Consider the following 18,027-nt stretch of genomic DNA (forward strand, 5'->3'; position numbering starts at 1 on the left):
CGAAAGACAAAGAGAAGTGACAAGAGTTGTGTGGTAGAGAAGAAAGTAAGAAGAAACGTGTTTTTATAAATGTGTATTTATAAAATGCGTTCGGTCAATATATATGCGCGCGTAAAGCGCTCATCTACCGTAAGTGCCGTTCCGTCTCCTCTACGCGGCTCGTGATACGCTAACTATTTCTTCTTGTAGTTTGAAAATCAAGCTTCAGACAAATTTTTGCAAAGGAAAAATCGTCTTAGAATTAAATCAGGAATATAACACTTTAAGGACAAACGTTTATTCTGAATTATTCTGTATATGAGACTCTCTTTGCCAATGACTGACTGACTTATAAGTTGTTATATTTCAGTTCCTCGTTCTCTCTCTCAGAGATATATTTTATACGCATGCACAAAACGAGAGAAAATGTACTTGAGCCAAGTGAATGCGTCTTTTTCTACATGAAGACTACCTCTCATTCTTCAAATTTCTGACAATGCTCGGTCTAAAGATACTATATCTATGATCATTCCTTACCATTCACGGAGTAATAAGGAGACCAAACTCAAGGTCTGAAAATAGGTTCGAAACACTGTATCGAAAAATCCAAGGAAAATCAGGCCAATGTCATCACGCCTTGCGGGAAAAGTTAGAAGTATTGATTGTTACGTGTTATAGGTCACACGTATGTACATACCACGAAGTATTTCGCTCGCAACGATATAAGAATTGTTGGAAAATGTTCTAGTTCACAGTTTTCTCCGATAGGAACGCTCGTATTTGTTCTGTCATACAGCGCTTTTTCGATACCGTGTTTCGTATCCATTTTTTTCGGGATCGGCTGCTTGAGTTTGGTTTCCTTCTTATTAGACAAGATGCTGTATTCCCGAAGGTACGCAAAATAATGGCGTCCCTATTTGCAACTGACATGAATATAACGTTTGATGATTCGATTTTATTTTCTAGTTTTTATATATTATATTTAGTTTTTAGTTTAGTTTTGTAATAGTTTTTATATATGATTATTATTTTTATTTATTTTTTATAAAAGTCGTGCTAGCATTAGGAGTGATTTTTTATTGGTCGCCATATTTATGCGCAATACAACACTTTGTTTAATTCCATCATGCTCCGTGATGCAAGTAGACATGGTATACTCGTAACTAAAAAAAATATGCACATAGCAACCGTTGACCTCTTTTTTCGCCATTTTACAACATATATATTCGTGTCGTTGTCATATGATTTGAAATGATTAATAAATATATTAAATATTAAATGAAAAATAATAAATAATAGTAAAAAAAGTAATAAATAAGTAATTATTTACTATAAATAAGTGGTTATTAATTATGTATGAAATTAAATTTTACTGTCATAGTAGTCGTATTGAAATAAAATCTCTCGAAAAATGGCGAAAAAAGATCAGGCTCTAATTGATTGCAGCAAATAAACATGCGCAAAAACACATCATTTGCATCATGGTTCCTTACATCTCGGCCATTCTGCAATAGACATTCGTCTCGAACGTAATTGACAATTTCTTTTAATATAAAAATAAAGAACAGATTAGAGATAAATAAATTCTAAAAAAAAAGACAGGTTTTGTGTCTTGATTCAATACCACTTAAATCTACAGGACAGCGATAGTGTGCGCAACTAGCTATTTATTAATCACGATCAAACAAACGATGCTTATACAAAATTTCAAACTTAAATTTTAAAATTATCTTCACAACATTGGAAGTCTTATTAAGGTACCACTGATTTTATTCATGACTTGAGTCTATCTGGAGATACAATTGAATTATAGTGATCTAGATGTGAAAATCAAGGATATCTTTTACAGCGTATCGATTATGTGGTAATATCTTATTTATCATGTAAGAGATCCTTTAAAATCTGCCTTAAATTTTTTACTCTCTCCGGGTTTGACCATGTCGTCTTTAACACGTACGAATTCTCCCATCTTATACTTTTTGGTGCTTTATGTCATAATATATTTTATAAGCCTTAATTTTATTCTTCAATTGCTAATCTATGATAGTAGATCTCCCTCCTTTAATCAAGGAAAATCTTCGACTTCTACAGGACGAGTCTTAGTTGGCTCGATCAAGAACTCTACTAATTTACTATCAGAATAATAGTAATTCTTCATGTCACATCCCACAATATTTTCGAAAGAGACGTCTTAGCGTAGGAATCAAATTTCGGTTATAGGATTCTCTTGTGTGCGATCATGTATGCGAGAAAGAATACGTTTTAGATCGCGAGCGACAACGCCGCTACGAGCGATAAAATTGCCGGCGAGAACGAGCACACGTTAGAAAGCATAAACAAATAAAGATTTTGTTTCGATCTGTTTTCAATAACTGATAAAAGACTTAGTCTTAGGAATTATGATCGGGTGCGACTCGTTATCGTGCGGCAAGTTCGTTCTTCTTGTAAGTAAAGTTCATTATATTGTGATTCAATAAAGTAATAAATAGTGTAATAAAGTAATAAATTGAAAAATAAACAAGATTCTCAATTTGTTATTCATATTTTCCTATTGTATCCTGGAGATATCCACTAAAACTCCTGACACAAATTCGTAAGAAATAAAACTTATAGTTTTTCTGTCAGAAGTAGGATTCGCTCCTGTTTCATTGGCAGGAAATGCATATTCGCTGATTGGAGTAATCAGCTGATTCGTACAGAAATGTGAGTAAAAAATCTGAAGGGTTTGATCTTGGAACAATTGCGGGACTTAGCTATTAAATATAAGCTACCAGCGCAGAGAACCTTAAAGGAATTAATAGATAAAATTATTCACCTTGAACGAAATAGTGCGCTGAGGGAGATGATTCCCGCCAGGGCTCCAACAATGATAGTCGCATCTAATGTCGGGTACAAGCGGTTGGAATTGATCGACTTTAACGACGATAAACGGCCATCCGGGTAATATGCAGCCTAGCATTAGCGGAATTCAAGGCCAACAAACTACTTCAACGGCGGAACTGGTGGAACAATTAATGACATTGATGGCTACGCAATACAGCAGCAACAATGTCAAATGAAGATGCAAACAAAACTCCAACAATTACAAACATTGGGTACAAGAAGTCCAATGCAGAATGCTTCTTCTTGTGGAAGAGAGTTAGAAACGGAAGAGACAAACTCCAGTTCAACGGTGAATAGTCACTCACCACGTGCTTCGATAGCAACAGCACGTTCTGCACAAGCGGTGGCGCTGTTAAATTCTCAAATTCCGGAATTCGATGGAATCGAAGAGGAGAACACAAAGTTGTGAATCCAATGGGTGGAATCCTGACAAATTCATCGAGTCCCCAACAATGTAACATTATTGTCAACCTTGAGCAGGCTAACGAAGTTAGCAAGGAAGTGATTTGATGGTGGCACAATGATAAAGTCATGAACAGATTTACGAGAAGCTCTTCTGAAAAGGTTTGATAGAAAATTTTCATGTGGCCATGCAAAAGCATAGCCGCCCCGAACAATAAGTACTAGTCTATATACCCTACTTTCAACAATAGTACAATTATAGAAGTTTGCGCCACTTTGCAGGAGGGAAAAGAGGATGAGAGTCACTTCACGTAGGTATATAAATACTTATTTATGTTTTTTCATTATCTAATATTTTTCCCGTTTTTCCGATCGCTATTGCGTCTGATCGAGTCTCTATCGAATTTCCATGCCTAAAGTGTAGCAGGAAGAGTTACACGTTGAAGCAGTGCAGCGAGTCCTTTTGCTATTTCTGCAAAGAGAGAGGTCACAAACCGCAGCGCAGTAAATAAAAGAAAACGCAAACTGAAGCATTGCAAGCTACCGCATCCACCCCGATGGCAGTCGCAGCGAGGAGACATCCCAGTCACCGATGCAGAATGCGCCCAAGGAGAGTGCGGGGACAATGGTACGTGGGCAGCGAAAGTGGTAAACAATTAAAAATTATTAATGGCTCATCTTTAGAGATTATATTTTTAGATAATAAAGATTAAATTGTTAGCGCTATTAGATACGGATAGCCCGGTATCTTTTGCATGGTCACGAAATTTTTTAATAACTCGCGAGAATTAAAAAAAGGCACAACAATCTTATACCGGTTAACGACACTCCAGTTGAAGTGTGGCGTAATATGCATTAATAAGATTTGGTTTTAATTGCCGTTCGACAATTTCGATATCGAGATTTATATACTCAAAAAAAAAATTTAGCGATAGATTATTGGTCATGATTATTTAAATTATCATGAAATATCTGTACTATACTTTAAAGGAAGATAAAAATAATTATTATTTAGAAGAGTACTGTAATCTATTAATGTGCATGGCAAATGTAATGCTGAATAATTTTGAGGATATGTTAGATAATATACAAACATATTTCAGTATTCAAACCGAAACTAAGCTCAAAGATTTGATACGCGAGATTGAAAGTACAGAGTTTCAAGTAATTCAAGATGATTATAGCGTTAAGACAGCGTTAAGATTTCAGTCTCGCAGGGACTTAATTAGGTGACGTGAAGATGAGAGCATGCAAGCGTTGCGGAGAGCATGTGAGATAGAATAGCAAATAATAGATGAGTATTACGAATAATTAGATTAGGGCGTGTGATTCCACGAGAGTGGGCAATAAGAAAGCCGAGAGAGTGGAGGCAGAGATAGGCGATAGATAATCTGATAGATAATAGGAGACAGGCGAGAGAGCGTGGCGAAAGAGGTTATGGCGGGAAGGGTTAGCACGGCCAGCGAGCCACAAGGGGGATGCAGGGGAACAGGTAGAGGAGACTGAAGATGAAACAGGAAGCGAAGCAAAAAAAGCTAATCGAGGGGAAAAAAATAGGATTTGTGAACACTAGGAAAAAAGGTGAGACGAATAGGATGAAAGAATTGAGAAAAATTGCGAAGAGGAAGATAGAAGATATGAGAAAGGAAATACGGGACTGGCTAGAAAGAGAAATTAGAGAGATAAAAAGGGAAGTATACAGTTGCATGGAAAGAGAAATAAAAAATCTGAAGAAGGAATGAGCGAAGCAAATGGAAGAGGCAGAGATTAGAGTAAAGGGATTGAGAGAGAAAGGCAGAGAGTGAAGGTTAAATTTGAGCAGTTAAAGGGAGAGGTTAGTGAGGTAAGTGGCAAAGAAAGGTACAGTATGTATACAGAGGCAGGGTCGGTTATTAGTGAGGACTGAGTTATATAGAAGTCAATACTGAAAAGATGGATAATAAATAGCGAAAAAAGAGAAAAGGAGATTGAACATAAAAGGGATAAATGTAGAAAAAGAATCAAAAGGACAGAAAGAAAAGGGGAAAGAGAAGAAGAGAGATATGGATAAAAGAGTGGATAAAAGAAAAGTTAGAAGATGAATGTAATATAGTGGCGGTTAGAAAGAGTGGTAGCGTATATAGTTAAGATAGAGAAAGAAGAGAAAAAAAGAAAATCATGAAAAATAACTATACATTAAAAGGGGAAATAATATTTATAGAAAATGACTTAAGCTGGGAGGAAAGGAAAATTCAAGAAAAAATGAATAGATGGGCAAAGAAGCAAAGAGGCAAGGGAAAGGAGGTAAAAGTAGAATTAGGAAGAGTGAGATTGGAAAGAGCATAGAAAGAATAGATAGAGATAGAAAAAGAAGAAGCAAAAAGAAATAAAATAAAGGAAATATAGGAAAGAACGAGGGAAATAATAATGTTAGGAACGGAACAGAGAAGAATTTCGACTGAACCAAGAAAGAGAGGCAGAAGAGGAGGGGAAAAAACGAGAGACGAAAAAGAGACAGGTAAAAGAATAAGGGATATCAGCAACAAAGAAAGAGGAAAAAGAAAGATATAAGAGAAAAGGTAAGGAACAGAAAAAATAAAGGAAAATAAGTGTAGGAATAAGGGGACAGGAATAAGGATAATAAGAAGAAGGGGAAAAGAGAGAGGGGTATGTTGTTCGGGAATTGTATAAGGATATAGAATAAAGACATAGATTTTTGAAAGTATGTGAAAAGTTTAACTTTATCAGCCTATGTGAAACATAGATAGAAGAAAAGAATTGGGAGAGGTTAAAGGGCAGATTGTCAAGAAACACATATATGGGAATCATTTTGCAAGGAGGAAAGAGAGGAGAAGGTAAGAGAAGAAGGCTAATAGCGGTTTTATATTAAGAAAAAGAAACGACTGGAAGCTTCAAGGAAATAGGTTAATACAAGAGGAGGGAGAAGATATAATAAGTACGGATTTAGTAAATAAGGAAATAAAGGTTACTTCGGTTTAGTGAGAACAAGGGGGAAAAAATCTGGAGGAAAAGATGGAAGAATGTATAAGGGAAGGAGAAGAAGGAAATTTAATCTAAAAGTGGGAGGAGATCTAAATATAAGAATGGGAAGAATGAAAATAGAGGAAGAAAGGACCGGAGTTGTAAAAGTAAAAGAGAAATAAAAAGACGAACTGAAGATGGAGGAAAGGAAAAATAGGAAGGGAAAATTGTTTGCAAGGGAAAAGGAGATTTAAGAAATTGCTAAAGAAGAAGCAAAGAGAAAAAAAAGAAGAGGAGGAGGAAGAATTAAGGAACTTGAAAAGAGAGGAATATATGAAAATATATTAATAAAAAGAGGGGCGGCAAAGAGACAGATTGAAAATAACATAAATAAAGAGCAAATCATTTTGGAAAATTTTTGGAAAAATCATTTTAAAGAACTACTAGAAAGAAGGCTGATGGAGAGGAAAGGGAAAGGTGAAGAATGAAAGCACAGAATTGAAAGAAGAAGAAGAACTAAAGAAAGAGAAGATAAAGAAGGCACTAAGAAAAATAAAACTTAGTAAAGCTGCTAGCATCGACGGGATACCGACAGAAGGAAATATGTAGAGAAAAGACTATAGACGAAGTTGGTATCTTTAATGAAGATGGTATGGAAAAAAGATTCCGGAAAATTGAAAGAAAAGCATAATAGTACCTATATATAAGAGGGGTGACCAAGAAAAGGCAACAAATTATACAAGGATATCATTGCTATGCACATACAAATCGTATGTAGAAAGCTGAAAAATAGACTAGAGAAAGAGGCAGAGGAGAAAAGAATGATCCCAGAAGAAACTCAAGCAGATTTCAGAAGAGGAAGATCGATGATCGATAATATCTTCGTGCACATCATACAGAGGGAAGAAAACAAGAAAGGAGAGGAGAAAGTTTTCATAAAATTTATTTGAAGGCTGCCTTTGACAAAGTGAACAGAGGCAAATTATGCTTGAGGGAGAAAGAAATAAGAGAGAGCTTGGTTAGAAGAATTGAGAAGATCTACAAGAGAACAGAGGTAACAGTTAAAACGAAGCTAGGAAATACTGAAAATTTGTAACGAAGAGAGACGTAAGGCAGGGTCCACTCCTTTTCGATTTGTACATTGCGAACTTAGACGAAAAATTTAGAGACAAAAAAATATCGGAATAGGTATAGATAAACAAAGGATTTGGAATCTTGCAAATGCGGATGATATACTTAATTCTATTGGCAATAAAATAGGGAAGTCCTGCAGGATATGATAGGAAGTTTTAGGAGATTTTTAGAGGAAAAGAAATTAGAGCTCTGACAGAAAAAATTAAAGTTGATATGTAATAGGAGAGGAAGAGAGAAAATGAAAATATGGAAATGGAGTAAAAAAGAGATTAAAAAGATGCAGGAATTTAAGTATCTAGGCTTTACTTTGAATAGATGGGGGAGGGGCAACTATAAAGATCACATTAAGGAATTAAGTAGAAAGGGTAAGCTGGCGGCAAGAAAGGTATGGGATTTAGACGAGAGGATGTGCAGAAATGATTTCAGGAGGAGATAGATCTTATTTAAATATTTGGTGCAAAGTGTTATGGCTTATGGAGTAGAAATGGGATTGGGAGGAAAAAAAGGAATTGGAAAAGGTTATGATGGATTATATAATGGATGTTTAGTTTGGATTTCTGCACCCCAAGGTATTTAATTATAAAAATGCTTCTTATAAACTTAGAATAGGATGGGAAATAAGAGCAAGGAGATTTGAGCATAAAATAAAATCAGGAAGGGTAGGAAAGTTGAGAAACGCAAGTTGAGAAGAAAAGAAGAAAAATGATGTATACGCACAGGAAAGGAGGAGATATTACAATAGGAACGGATAGAATAGAAGCAAGGGAAATGATATATGGGGAAGAAGATTTTGAGGATTAATTAATAAATAGAGAAAAAAAGGTGCAAAGTAATGTAATATACTCTCTTGAACGAGAGTATATTACATTAAAAGTAGATATAACTAAGAGACAAAAGCGGATAAAGCGAAAAGAAATAAAATGAAATAATGTAGGTAAAGAAGCGAAGTCAAAGAGTTTAAGAAAAGAAAGGAAGTAAAGGGATAAACAAAAAATTTTTTAAATGTTTATAATAATATATGCGCGATAGCTTGCGGACGAGGTATGGATGAGTTAAGAATTTTATGAAAATCATGTCGTCTTCTTGGCTATAAATACGCTGAAATGTAATAAATTCTATTCTATTCTATATATATATATATATATATATATATATATATATATACGATTATATATGTACATGTATACATCTGTGTCCAACTTTATTTAAAAGAAAAATAATAAATAAAACTATAGAAAAATTAATGAATATTTCTAAATGATTGCTTAAATTTTATTTCGCCATCCGATCGCTGCGTCTTAATAAAGATTGTATGAGTACAATCTCTGGTCAAAAGGATTAAGTTCCTTGACCTAAAAGAGGATCGACGGATGCACAATCTCAGATTGGGTAATAGTATCGCGTATCGACGTTGACCACATTTGGGATCTAATCAAATGCTTTTGACTTGTGGCATCCGCCTCTGAGCGACAACTACAAGAACGATGTTAGTTACCCTTCCTTCTTTGGCCTTCCTTTTTTCCACTAAAATAAAAGAATCTTGGAGCCCGGATAACAATTGCAATCTTGACATAATATATGAATGCCAGAATTAAAATAAAATTAAATTGCAAATCTCCTGAGAGCTAAAGTATTCTAAATAAGATTTTTCGCGATTTTTATGCATTATATTTTATTACATGCTTTTAAATTAAGAGACAATTTAAAAAATTAGATTTATATAATTTATACATATTATTATATATTTTAAAAGAGACATGTAAGTTCATATACAACTGATTTGAAAGCTGAATTGATTTCGTGTCATCCGACTAAAAAATGTGTTCTCAATGAAAGGCATCGACAAGAACGATTGGCATCAAAAATCATCGTTAGCATCAACGTCTCAATCTCAAATTTGCATAAATTTTGATTACGGTTCAAATTAAAAGTTGCCGATCCAGTTCAATATCGTATAATTTTGATTTTTTTCTGCTCACTTCATTGGCTCGGCCAATGAATAAGTCTGTATATCAGGCCTGTCCTTTAATTTAAGTTCCAGAGTTACAAAACGCAAACCCATCGGAAAGAGATTCAATGTAAGATTTCGGGATCTGTAAAGTGTTGATAAACGTCACTCAGATGCGTATCAATACTTTATAGTTTTCAAAATCTTATCTACATTAAACTTTTTGCGTCGATAACTTTGTGTTTTAGCTCTGGAGCTCAAATTGGACATGCTTGCTCCCTGAAAATGAGAAGTTTCATAAACGTTTGTTTAACGTTTACACGAGCGTTTGCAGAAGTTTGTTTGAGAATTTAAAAACAGTCAGTAGAGTATTAAAAACGGAAATTGCAACGCTGCAGCGTTTGGAAGGCATTCTCTGAAAATAAGAAGTTTCATGAATGTTTTACATTTACATGTTGTTTGACATTTACATGAACGTTCAGTTCAAATCTGTTGTTGAGTCTGCTGAACGCAGACATTTTATTAAAAAAAAAGATACAAAATTTTTTATTGAAAAATTTCACACGTTTTTTATCCTATTTGATGTGGATTTTTAAATGCGAGAAATTGAATTTCATTGTGTTCTTCTAATGGCCATGTTGTGCACTACTTGAAAATCGGATATGTAAAAGAATGTTTGCTAAACAGAAGAAAAACGCTTGTGTTATAGAATTAAGAAAAACGTTTTTTGAGCGTCTTTAAGCCGTTTGTATAAAAGCCTTACGAAAAGCCTTTACTGAGATTCAACAATTCTCCACATTGAAACAGCGTTTGTTGAACAGAAGAAAAATGTTTGTTTCATGATATTGAAAGAAGCGTTTGCTAAATGTTTGAAAAATCTGATAGTGAACTCTCTGCACGAAAGCATGTCCGCGTTTACTGAGCATCCTTTGGAAAACATTACTTTAGCATTACAGAACTTTCATGAAACGATATATACTGTATTTTATAAGCGTTCTGAAAGTGTTTAAAACCTAATGATATTCTGTAAACATTCTTATAAAGTTTGAAAACGTATAAACTCTTCTAAAAAGTCATCATCGAACGATTGTCAATGTTTTATAAAATTCCGTATTTTCGCCAGGGCTGTACATGGAAACAGAGTTGTATATCTGCCCACTTGTATTTCCGATATCTTTTCTGAAATATAATAATGTGTATAAATTATATACATAATAAATTAAATATACATTATTTATAATTATTAAATTATATACATGATAATATAATTACATACTATCTCTAATAAAACACTCCTTGTTTCAAACACTCCATCGTTGATTTATTTGCTTATTTATATTATTACCTGTGTAAGAAAAACAGCTCATAAAATATATTTTCTTATTGGCAAATAAAAGCAATGATAATTTCTCAGAACGACAATTTATCTGATATATTGAAGTCTTTGATCTTTCCTTTCAATTAAAACTTTGAAGTATTTCAGAGATTTCATTGAAAAACGTTTCATTTTGCCGTTTTTCTCCGAATGGAGAAATATTGAAATGTCTTCAACCTAATCACTAGGTTATCTGATAGAAATTTCACTGATTAAAACTAAAGTTACATCGGCCGACTGTCAACACAATTCACAAATTTACGATACATTCATGATCGCTGACGTAACATCCGGTCGTACCAGATTTTAACAATGAATGTAAAAATGACTAAGAACGAAACGTGGACCTCAAAAATCGAACCTCAAGCATTCCTGCCACAGTTACAGCCACAAGTACATACACGAGGTTTGTTGCGTCGCAACATGCCCAACACGCACCAATACATTTGCGTAACCAATGTGGCGACTAGATGTTCGCGTAGAGTACTCCATGGATCAATTAAGAGCACGCTCCATTTGTTTCACATCAGAAAGTGGTACGATTGGGACATGTTATGCACGCATGCGTAATGGTTAAAAATGTTCTGTATTGAAAAAAGTATTTCAGATTCATTTTGTATAAAAACGCATTTAATAAATGCGTTTTTGATATAAATATAAAAATATAATATAACAATATAATATTAATAAAATATAATATTAATAATATTAATAAAATAAAATAATAAAATAAAATAAATAAAATTAGAAAATTTAAAAAAATTAAATTAAATTAATATTAATACAATAAAATCTAATATAATATAATATACAATAATATAATATAATATAATATGATATAATATAAAATTATCGCTCTAGGTTAATCTTATTTAGTTATTCCTGCATTAAGATATTATGGATCGAAATAAGTATCAGAAGTTTGAAAGTTCATAATTGTAAAATTGTATTTAACTGGGTCTTCGGGTGTTATCGAGAATCAGTTCAGTCAATAATTGCATATAAAACGTCATTCCGAACGAGGATTTCTTCAACAACTACTATATTCTGTACAATTAAATGTCAATTTCTGATTAAAAAATTATTATATTTAATTCAATATTGATGAGAATTTATTTATTTTTCACTTACGTTAATTTATATAGAATAGTCAATCCGGAATATCTTAACGCAGGAATAACTAAATAAGATTAGCCTAGAGCGATAATTTTTATTATGTATCATATGTTAATTCGTTGACATTGGATGGGATTACATAAATACATTTTCTTTATTATCACTGATGAAGACTTTATAAATCGAAACGTTTGAAATGTAGCGTTATACGAATGTAATAAAAGATGAATTTTATTAGTTACTATTTTGCTCGTTTTTTAAAGAAACCTTGACATTTTAATTTATAACTTTTATATTTATTAAAAATGCACTTATTTTATATAAAAACGCTTTTTAAATAATCGAGGTAACACAAAATACCCGAAACGAAACGAGGCACATATCCGATCCATTCGAGTGATTTCACGGATTAGATTAAGTGACATGTTCACTTGTCCTAAATTTGTTCGTGTCACTGAACATTGGAGCGCATGAATGCACTGCTCCAACTGTCATCTTACCTTTGACCCATTAGAGTGCTCTCTGAATTAATTTGGAGCATGCGACACGAACAAACCTTTTGTATGGACACTGAAATTTTATGTGAACTTCAATTTTTAGTGCGCATGCGTCAATTTCCAATCAGGAATATGACTACCTTCAGTAAGTTGAAATTGTATGTTAGGTTAAGTTAACTGGATCTCCTCATAAAATATAATTAATTCTTTTGCCTACAATATCGTATGAGACACGTGTAAGGAAATCGGGTCAAACATGAATATTACGAGTGAGAGCATGGTACATCATTCGTACAAAGCTTAATTTTTTTTTAATTTGTAAGAGAAAAGTAGGGCAAAAAATTAATAAAATTAAGTTTTAAAAATTAAGTTTTAAAAAATTAAATCAAATTTTTTCGGAGACGTTATATTGTGTAGACTGTTATATTCGTATAGGATAAAGTATTCTCGTAATAAAGTATGCATTTGTGTACGTATGTATTATTAAATTATTACAACTTCACATTTAATTACAATTTTCATGCAATATATTAGGTATACAACTTTGCTTCCGTCGTTTTCCTATAGATGGCTTTAGCGGTAAGTGATGGTCGAAATAAATAGATCATAGACGTCATACAACTTGGCATCTGTCAACATAACCCCATAGAAACATTAGTCGATTTGTGTCTGCATCATAAAGTTATTCTCGATTGAAAATGTCAGTTTAGCCAAATTCTCGTCATTTGGGAGGTTTTAATTTTTTGCTTCAATATGAAGAAATCTGCGGCTGAGGCTCATCGAATGCTCTCAAATACTTATGGTGAGGCCGCTATTAGTGAAAGAACGTGTCGTGAGTGATTTCAACGCTTCAAGAACGGTGATTTTGACGTCGAAGACCGGCATAGCGGTAGAAGAAAGAAGATTTTCGAAGGTGCAGAATTGGAGGCATTACTTGAGCAAGACTCGTATCAAAATCAAGAAGAATTGGCACGATCATTGGGAGTGACTCAACAAGCCATTTCAAAACGCCTCAAAGCTATGGGAATGATTCAGAAGCAAGGAAATTGGGTGCTGTATGAATTGAAGCCGAGAGATGTTGAACGGCGTTTGTTTGCTTGTGAACAGCTGCTTGAAAGGCAAAGATGGAAGGGATTTCTGCATCGCATTGTGACTGGGGACAAAAAATGGATTCATTATGATAATCCCAAGCGCAGAAAATCATGGGGAGTTCCCGGCCATGCTTCCATGTCGATGGCCAAACCGAATGTTCACGGCTCCAAGATCATGCTCTGTATTTGGCGGGACCAGCTCGGCGTAGTATATTATGAACTGTTAAAACTGACTGAAACAATCACAGGCGATCGGTATCGAACGCAATTGATGCGTTTGAGCCGAGCATTGAAAGACAAATGGCCGCAATACAACGAGAGACACAAAGTGATTTTGCAGCATGACAATGCTCGACCCCATGTTGCGAAAGTGATCAAGACATACTTGGAAACGTTGAAATGGGAAGTCCTACCCCACCCGCCGTATTCTCCAGACGTTGCTCCCTCTGACTATCACTTGTTTCGATCAATGGCACACGACCTGACTGACCAGCACTTCCGGTCTTATGAAGAAATAAAAAATTGGATCGATTCGTGGATAGCTTCAAAAGATGACCAGTTTTTTCGACGCGGGATTCGTACGCTATCCGAAAGATGGGAGAAAATAGTGGCCAGCGATGGACAATACTTTGAATCATAAATGTATAACCAGTTTTTTACAATAAAGCCTCGAATTTCGGAAAAAAACGGCGGAAGCAAAATTGTACACCTAATATTATTTTTCCATACATAATTATTCAATTATAATTTTCATATAGTATTTAATCAATTATTATTTTTAATTTACTTATTATGTTTAATATTATTATTATTATTAATGTAAATATATATTATCTTTATATAATGAGTTCGTTGACATTATGTTATTATATAATTCTGATTTAAAAATATACTTCCTATAAACAATTTTCATGACACGATCGAATTATGTCTTTTTTTTTTAGAAAAATTATTCTGTAACTTTATAAAAATTCAAATTTATGAGCGCTTTTTCAATCCGCAACATAACATGAATCATATGACTTGCGAGCCAATACATCAAAGGTGCCAACGTTCAGTGTCTATACTATATACTGTACTTATACTGTTCCTGCAAACTGTACCTCTAAGAAAGAGAGAAGATGGAAAGAGAGAATGAGGAATTGAAATGTAACAGCTTAGGATGAAATCACGAAAAAGAGCTGCGGAATAGAGAATAGTGTTGAAACAACCAATTGGCGCTATTCAGAATAACACAGAACAACTGATTACTTCTATGACGCATCCTCTATTCCGCAGTCGTTTTCCGCATCGTGTGATTTCACTTTATAAAAGTCGACGAAGAGTCTCGTATATGTTATCTGTAAAGGTGTCACAATGGAAGAGATAACATGCTCAATTTGTTGCATTTCTCTTTAAATCTCCGCCGTCTCTGTCTATCAATGTCGCGTCAGGAGAAGGCTACTAACTGTGAAATACTAAACAGGTGATATTCATAATTTTTCATTTTTATTTTAAAACTGTCTTAAATATTGTTTTAAAATGCTAATATTCATAGACCTCGAATTGACTTATGACATCTTAAGATTGTACTTAAGACAACTGTACTTCTTAAATATAAGAATCGATTATGAATAATCCGGCCTGTTTCGTATCGTGAAACTAGTACTGAACCTTTCCTTGTTTAACACATTTTATGTTTCTCTTTCTATAGAAAGAGAACGCACTTTATGTATTCTCCATGTTTCACAGTTGGCAGGCTTTTCCCCTGATGCGACATTCATAGACAGAGACGGCAGAGATTTAGAAAAAGATGCTTGCAAACTAAGCATACCATGTTATCTATTCCACGGAACAGGATAGCGAAACCAATCACAATCGCAAAAAAGAAAGCAGAGTAATGACACTAATGATTGTAGAGTTGTGATTTGTCACGCTGTTCCATTCCGTTATAAATTTTCGCTCATGAAATGGCACTCTGAGAGTCTCACGACGATCGCGAACTGGTGTTTCGTCTCGGAATTGTTAGCCAGGTTAGCCCGCCGAGCTTCTTCAAGCTTTCGATTTCTTCTCTTACAGCGATACACGCATGCAAAACGAGAGAGAACGCACAAGTGAGTGCATATTTTTTAAATGAGGATCCTATAGACTTATAAGATAGACGGAGCTTTTGTACGAGAGAAGCTGAAGACTTGATAGAAAAAGAAAAAAAATAATCGCGGAATAATTCTCTTCTTTTCTAGTTCTCTTCTTTTCTGATGAATTGATTGGTCGCCGCGACAAGCTGGGAAGTGAGAGCAACGAAGCTAGACATTCGAGAGTTGTAGCCTTACGATCAAGCTGATTGGCCTCCCACCGCTCACTGTAAAAAAGAGAAACAACTATGTTTGGAGTAGAGCTGTCCTTCAATATTGTCTTCAACTCTCATATGAATGCTCTATCTTATAAATCTATGGAGAGCTCCCACTTCTCGAATGCTCAATCTAGAGATAGTAATGATGTCTAGTTTATGATGTCACCTAACCTAACCTAATCCGTGAAACCACTCGAGCGGATCGGATATATGCCTCATTTCATTTCGGATATTTTGTGTTATCTCGATTATTTGAAAAGCATTTTTATACAAAATAAATGAGTTTTTAATAATATTCTTAAAACTTCTACGAGTGCTTTCTATCTATATAAAGATCATGTGTTTCGCATTGCACTACGCATTGATTTTCTTAGGCCTTCATATCTTTACGGAAAAGCGGAAGCCAATCGGAACTTGCAGTAGTAGTAAGCGGTATATTTCGCTTGTTTGCTTCTGTCTTTCCGTGAGTTCTGATTGACTTCCGCTTTTCCGCTTTCCGTTTTTTCGTCAAGATGTGAACCTTTATTGCTTACGTCTTACTGCCTTAAATTTTTTGTGTGCCATAGCCTTAAGGATGTGATCCACTTAACAATGCAAATACTTCGTTGACCAATTAGAAGAAAGAATTTTATGAATTGACTAATCAAAGAATGCTTCGAAGCATTTGCAGCGTGAAGCGAATCGCATCCTTAGGATGAAATCACACTGTACGGAATAAGACTGCGGAATAGAGAATGCATCATTGAAACAACCATTCAGCGCTATTGGTGCATTTATGTCCGCACTTGATGTTGCATAGTGAGTGCGTCATTGTTCTTGTAATAAATCATATTTGGAGAGGTTAAAATAATTTGATACTGATATGATGGAATTGCGTAAGGCTGCATTTTCATGCAGAATATGCTCGATGCTTATTTTCAGCATCAAAACAGGTCAGGTGATCAAAATTGACGAATAGCAAGCATCAATTTTGATCATATATCCTATTTTGACGCTGAAAATGAGCGTTCAGCGTCTGCACGAAAAAGCAGCCTAAATTCGAGATGAATGAAGCAAAATGACAAAATCTAAGTAAATATAGACATCAAGATAAAAAAAACAATGATGTGCGATTTCAGATTCATGTGCCTTTTTTCTTACTACTTTTCCATCACGCCAGTTTTGAGTGCTATGTTCACATGATGCGGAAAAATGATAGTAAATGCGTTAAAGCAGTTCAAAAAATTGTTATGAGATTTTAAATATTAATTGTAAAACATTAAATACTACAATAGTGATAATTGTTTTTATAATTTGAAAATTATATTATTATTATTATTTCATTTTAATAAGCAATTTTAATAAGCATTTTATTAACATGAAGTTTTTTAAATTATATTCATGCTGGATCTTTAACGCATCATGTGAATAACACAAAACTTGCGTGATGGAAAAGTGCGGAATAGCGCAGATCTGTATTCCTATTCCGGATCTATAATTTCACCCTTAGCTGAATTTCTTGCTCTCATCATCTCTTAAAGATTTATCTTTTCTTTTTTTCTCTTCGATGTGGAGCGAAAAAGAAGAAAGATGAATCGTGCAAAAAGAACTTTAGTTAAAAAGAATAGATCTAAATTCTCTGCTGTAAAACTCAAATTCATGACTTTTCAAACAAATTCACTATTTTATAAACAAATTCTTTGCTTTAAAGACAAATTTCCTACGTTGAAAACACAAATTATTTTCTTATATTATTTTTATGTTTTAAAAACAGTAAATTTGTTTCAAAGTCGTGAATTTGTATTTTAGAGCAGAGAACTTATTTTAAAATAGCGAATTTATAACCGCAATGCATTCTTGCATCGCAGTATTTCGTGATTGTGACAGATTTCCTAACCTCAATAATCGTTTAATATTTCGATTCGCGGGTTATAGTGATACTTTTTTCTTGTAAATTTTTTATTTTAAGAACGCACGACTAAGTGTATTTTGTCAAAATTCGAGTTGAGGAAGCAAACTTTCTTAATCATCGTTTATTTAAAATGGATGACGAAGAAATAATACAATTGCGTGCTTTGAAAAAACTCCTGGAAAAGGTTATTTATTTGGAAAACAGATTGAAGGATCAAGAAGAAAATGGACGTAAAGAATCAATCGATTTTAACACGTAATTAAATTATAAATATAAATTTTTTATTTTTATCTATGGATAAACTACGATTTATGGATGATTATAGCACGCTGTTTCCCGATGATGATCATGAACTGTCAGAATCCTCTACCAGTACAAAGCTAATTATGTGAAATTACAGCTTAAGCTTCACAGGAAT

The 18,027-nt window shown here is 33.9% G+C and overlaps 1 pseudogene; it reads left to right on the forward strand.

Moving 5' to 3' along the window:
* The first annotated feature begins 17,739 nt into the window (after nt 1-17,739).
* LOC105623818 overlaps nt 17,740-18,027 on the forward strand; it is a 1,516-nt pseudogene continuing 1,228 nt past the window's right edge.

This window comes from Atta cephalotes, assembly GCF_000143395.1.
Source record: "Atta cephalotes unplaced genomic scaffold scaffold00064, whole genome shotgun sequence".
Classification (NCBI taxonomy): Eukaryota; Metazoa; Arthropoda; class Insecta; order Hymenoptera; family Formicidae; genus Atta; species Atta cephalotes.